This window comes from Triticum urartu, chromosome 2 (assembly GCF_003073215.2).
Source record: "Triticum urartu cultivar G1812 chromosome 2, Tu2.1, whole genome shotgun sequence".
NCBI lineage: Eukaryota > Viridiplantae > Streptophyta > Magnoliopsida > Poales > Poaceae > Triticum > Triticum urartu.
In genome coordinates this window covers 127,870,151-127,876,357 of record NC_053023.1, presented here as the reverse complement: position 1 = coordinate 127,876,357, position 6,207 = coordinate 127,870,151, and positions in this window count along the sequence as shown.

Here is a 6,207-nt window from a genome sequence, read left to right as displayed (position 1 = left end):
AGCGCCATGGCCGGCGGCGAGAAGCTCTCGGCCGCGGTGGAGAATGGAGCTAGGGGACGAGCGCGAGCACGAGAGAAGAGGGGAAAAGAAGAGGAGCTCACAGCGGAGTCGGAGAGGGGGTCAGCGGGCTCGGGGAGGTCCTGGCGGCGGCGAATTCGACCGGAGATGGCTCGGGTGCCCGAGGTTGAAGACGAGGGCGAAGGCGGCGATGCAGGGCCTCTGGCGATGCGTGGCTCGGTGGGGAGGACGAGGGAGTCGAGGCGGAGCTAATGGGCTCGTCGGAGGGGCGAGGGAGTGGCTATGGTGGCAACTACGGCGATCGGCGGCGAGGTACGCGCTCGGCCGTCGCGGGAGAGAGAGAGGGAGACGAGGGGGAGAGTGAGCGAGGATGAGAGGGAGACGTGGGGGTCGCGTGGCACTTTAGGGCGTCTCCCGGGCGTCGGCGGAAGCAGGAGGTGGCCGGCGTGTGGCCGCGGGAGCCAGCCACGCGCTCCGCGTCCTTCTGGCGCGAGGAGGACGATGACTGGCAGCGCCAGCAGGCTGGGCCGAGCCAGGTGGCTGGGCCAGCACAGGTAAGGCCCAGGTGGGCTTCTTTCTCCTCTTTTTTGATTTTTGTTTCTGTTTTCTATTTAACTGCAACTGTTGGGCTTTAAATAAAATACTAAAATGTTTCCAAAAATCCTGAAAATAAATGTGGCCTCTGTTTAGATTATTTCCAACAGGAAACATTTATTCCCAGAATTATTTGAGCATTTAGATTATTTTATAGCATTTAAATGCCCAAATTCAAATACTTATGATTTAATTCAATGACCTTCTGTTGACCTAGAAAATCGTGCACCAATTTTGCCAGAGGTTCTAACCTAAGACAAAGAGGGTGAACTTTTTAGAAGGGCATTTCAGGTTCATTGAAAATATTTTTAGTAAACCCTAGTTGTTTCCAGGGGGGTGTGTTGGGGGTTCTGTCTTCCCCAATTCAAATTTAAGAGGAATTTAAACATGATGCACATTCTAATGCTTGAACTAGCTAGGGTGTGACCACTCACCCCCACTCAAAAGAATCTCGTCCCGAGATTTAGGATCCTCCGGGAAGAAGGTGGGGTACTCAAGTCGAAGATGATCCTCCCTTTCCCAAGTGGCTTCTTTCTCGGAATGGTGTGACCATTGAACCTTGAGAAACTTGACATTATGACGTCGAGTGGTACGCTCGGCTTAATCAAGGATACGAACGGGATATTCCCGATAAGAGAGGTTATCTTGTAGATCAAGTGTTTCGTGGTCCACTCCACGGATAGGATCCGCGAAGCAAGGCCTGAGTTGTGAAACGTGGAAGACATCGTGAACTCTGGAAAGATGCGGAGGTAGTTCCAACTGGTAGGCAACTTCTCCTCGTTTGGCAAGAATGCGAAAGGGTCCAATGTAACGAGGAGCCAATTTGCCTTTGATACCGAAACGATGGGTTCCCTTTAACGGAGTAACCCGAAGGTAAGCCTTCTCGTCAACTTCATAAGTCATAGGCTTATGTTTATGATCATATTGACTCTTTTGACGAGATTGGGCTGTTTTCAATTTCTCACGAATAACGCGAACCTGCTCTTCTGCTTCCTGAATCATATCCGGGCCAAAGAGCTGTCTTTCCCCGGTTTCTGACCAGTTAAGAGGCGTTCGACATTTTCGTCCATAGAGAACTTCGAAAGGAGCTTCCCCCAAACTAGCTTGATAACTATTGTTATAAGCAAACTCTGCGAATGGAAGGCATTTCTCCCAACTCATTCCGAACGAGATAACAAAAGCTCGGAGCATATCTTCCAGAATTTGATTGACTCGCTCTACTTGACCACTTGATTGAGGATGGAAGGCGGTACTAAAGGAGAGACGAGTTCCCATAGTATTTTGGAAACTTTCCCAAAATCGAGAGGTGAAGAGACTCCCACGGTCTGAGTTAATTTCCAATGGAACACCATGAAGAGATACTATTCGGGAGATGTATAAATCGGCTAGCTGGCTAGCGGTGATACTCTCACGAACAGGTAGAAAGTGGGCTACTTTGGAAAGACAGTCGACCACGACGAAGATGGCATTATTCCCTCTCTTGGTCCTGGGAAACCCAGTGATGAAATCCATACTGATTTTATCCCATTTCCATTCAGGAATAGCCAAAGGTTGAAGGGTACCAGCAGGCCGTTGATGCTCTGCTTTAACATGACAACAGACGTCGCAGCTAGCAATGTATTGAGCGATTTCTCTCTTCATCCTAGTCCACCAAAACCTCTGGCGTAGGTCTTGATACATTTTAGTACTACCGGGATGAATGGTGAGAGGGGATTCATGAGCTTCCTTAAGGATCAACTGGCGCAAATGTTGTTTCTTGGGAACCACCAGACGGTTCTCGAAGAAGACAATACCTCGCTCATCCATGGAGAAACATTTAGCAACTCCGCTAGCGATGTTTTCCTTAATCCGGGATATGCCCTTGTCATACCGCTGGGCGGTTATGATTTGATCCATAAGGGTAGGTTTCGCCACCAGGGTGGAAAGGAATCCCCGAGGAACAATGTGAAGATTAAGCTTACGAAATTCCTCATGGAGAAATGGTTGACTTTGTTGTAGCATCAGGTTGTTATAATAGGACTTACGGCTTAGCGCATCAGCCATGACATTGGCTTTTCCCGGGGTGTAAGTTATTCCTAAGTCGTAATCCGAGATCAACTCAACCCAACATCTTTGCCTGAGATTGAAATCTGGTTGGGTGAAGATATATTTCAAACTTTGGTGATCGGTGAAGATCTCGCAACGATTACCGAGAAGGTAATGTCGCCAGGTTTTAAGTGCATGGACTACAGTTGCAAGCTCTAGATCATGTGTAGGATAGTTTTCCTCATGTGGGTGTAATTGCCGTGAAGCATAGGCAATTACCTGACGATCTTGCATGAGTATGCAACCTAGTCCTTGTCGCGAGGCGTCGCAATAGATAATAAAGTCCTTGGAGAAATCTGGTGGTACCAGTACGGGAGCAGATGTCAGGCGTCTTTTCAGTTCCTGAAAGCTGAACTCGCACTGTGGAGTCCACTCGAACTTTTTATCTTTCTTGAGGAGTTCAGTTAGAGGTTTAGCAACCTTGGAGAAATTTTCGACGAAGCGGCGGCAATAGCTCGCTAAGCCAAGGAAGCTCCGAACTTGCTTAACCGTCTCAGGTGGAGTCCAATCAAGGACGGCTTGAACTCGCTCGGGATTGACAGCAATACCCTTGCCAGATATTACATGGCCTAGATAGGTCACTTCTGGCAATCAAAATTCACACTTGGAGAATTTGGCATAAAGGCGATGCTCTCGGAGTTTCATCAATACCAGCCTTAGATGTTCGGCATGGTCCTCTTCATTCTTGGAGTAGATGAGTATGTCATCGAGGTATACTACGACAAATTTGTCCAAGTACTCCATGAAAACCGAGTTCATTAACCGAGAAAAGGTGGCGGGGGCATTGGTTAAACCGAAGGACATGACGGTGTACTCGTATTGGCCATAACGAGTAACAAAGGCCATCTTGGGAATGTCCCCGTTTCTGATTTTGATTTGATGGTAACCCAACCTCAAATCCATCTTGGAGAATACTGAGGATCCAGCGAGCTGATCATACAGATCGTTGATCCTGGGAAGCGGATATTTGTTCTTGATGGTGACCAAATTGACAGGTCGGTAATCCACAACCATTCGATCTGTTCCATCCTTCTTCTTGACGAAGAGGACGGGGCAAGCCCAAGGAGAGGAACTAGGACGGATGAAACCCTTTTTCAAGGACTCATCGAGTTGATTCTTAAGCTCGGCTAGTTCTAAGGGTGCCATCTTGTAGGGTCTTCTAGAGATTGGAACGGTTCCTGGAACAAGGTCTATCACAAACTCGACATCCCTGTCAGGTGGAACACCTGGCAGTTCTTCTGGAAAGACATCCGGGAAGTCGCGGACTACCGGAACATCCTCAAGGTCTGGAAGGGGGTTAGCATTTAGGGAGTAAAGTTGGCGCTTGGCCGCTCGAGTTAAGACATTAACTGTCTTGCCCGAGGGGTGAGTAAGTTGAACGGTTCTAGTGGCACAATTGATCTTAGCATAATGAGCTGACATCCGGTCCATACCCAAGATGATGTTTATGTCCGAGGACTTGAGAGCTATTAAGGATGCAAGGAAGACAAGCCTATCGACAAGAATTTCGTTCCCATGGCTTACTCTAGAAGTTTGCCATCTAGAGCCAGGGGTTTGAATTTCCATGGTAGAGGGCATGTCACAGAATGTCGTGTTATGCAATCGAGCATAGTTCTCGGATATGAATGAATGAGATGCTCCAGTATCAAAAAGAACCGATGTCGGATGGCAGTTAACAAGGAGCGTACCAAGGACGACGTTGGGATCCTCATGAGCCTCCTCGGCTGAAACATAATTGACATGGCCACGTGCAGTGGTGGCCGGCTTGGCGTAGAAAGTCTTCCCCGCGGGCCTACCACGGCCAACGGACTTTCCAGTTTGGTTGGGGTTGTTGTTCTGGGGACACTCTCGGCTATAGTGACCCGGCTCTCCACACTTGAAACATGTCACCACATTGGGGCGTGGAGCAGCATTAGCAGCGGGGCCACCATAGGTCTTGGGCGATGCAAATTGCTGGTTGGGACGAGGCGCCTCAAAGGATGGCCTCGGGATGAACCTGGGTGGCAGTGCCGTGCTTGGGATCCACACCCGGCGCTTCTGAGCTCCCGAGCCGGATGAAGAGCCAAAATCACGGGAGTGCTTGCATGAAGCGTCATAATCAGTCTGACCTGTCTCAGCGCTGATGGCTTTATTGACCAGCTTTTGAAAAGATGTGCACTCGTGCAGACGGAGATCGCGGCGAAGCTCAGGGCTAAGTCCCTTGCAGAACCTTGCCTGCTTCTTAGCGTCAGTAGAAACCTCTTCAGGGGCATAGCGTGCCAGATTCCCAAATTCACGACTATATGCATCCACAGTCAGTCTTCCTTGGGTGAAGTTGCAGAACTCCTCCCTCTTGCGATCCATGAGACCTTCCGGAATGTGATGCTCATAGAAAGCCTCACTGAATTCAGCCCAAGTAGTGATTTGGCCGACCGGGTGCATAGCTTCGAAGTTTTCCCACCAAAGGCTAGCAGGGCCTTCGAGGTGATAGGCAGCATAGGTAACCTTGTCGGCTTCGGCTACGTTGGCAGAACGTAGCTTGTGGGTGATGCTGCGAAGCCAGTCATCCGCGTCGAGGGGCTCGACGGAGTGGTTAAACTTTGGTGGGTACAGCTTGATAAAGTCATTGATTGACACCAAGTCATTTCGTGGGTGGCGTGCAGTGTTCTGCTCAATCCGCTCCAGCAGGCGGTTGGTCTCACGCTTGTTTCTTTCCGCCTCCAGCATTACTTCGGCCAGAGAAGGCGGGTGAGGCAGATTTTCACCTCTAGCTGCACTGGCTTCCCCTGCTCTGGAGCAGCAGGGTTGCTGCGGGTGTTGACCATCCTAGGAGAAAACAAGACAATGGTTTAGACAAGGATGGCTCAAACTTAGCAAGGAAGTGCAGAATGTAATGGATAGCACGGAATGCAGAGATGTTCATTCGTATGTCATGGTAATATAAAACTGCCATATATATACCAACGATCATACACATCATACATAGTTTAGTACAAGCCCAGGCTACAGTACAACTATGATGAAAGACATTACATCTCATCGGAGGCATTCCAAGCTCCTATACATTATTTTTCTACACCTCCGGAATCGATTACATGCAAATTCATATTCCACAAGTCACACAGGACAATGGAGATACAACTACTACAATACTAGTGGTACTACTACTAACTCAGATAGCTCCGTAGTAGTTCTCATAGAAGTCACCTCCATAGCCTGGAAGTTCAACATGACCATCCGGAAACAGACGGTCCTGAGGAGCCTGTGGACCAAAGGGGCTAGGATGAGGTCTTGGACCAACAAATGGTGGCCTGCGGGGACCACGGGGTGGGGTGATGCCTCCCACATCACGCCAATCCACCATGTCTGGCAGAGCTGATCTCACAGGATACAGATCCCTTGTATCCATACATCCAGCTTGCACCGCAGGTGCAAACCGAGTCAATGTGGCCCAATGATCAGCACGGGTATTGAAAAGCTCCAGCCTCAAGGCCCGATTCTCTCGGTCCTTATCTTCAAGCAACTCGGCAG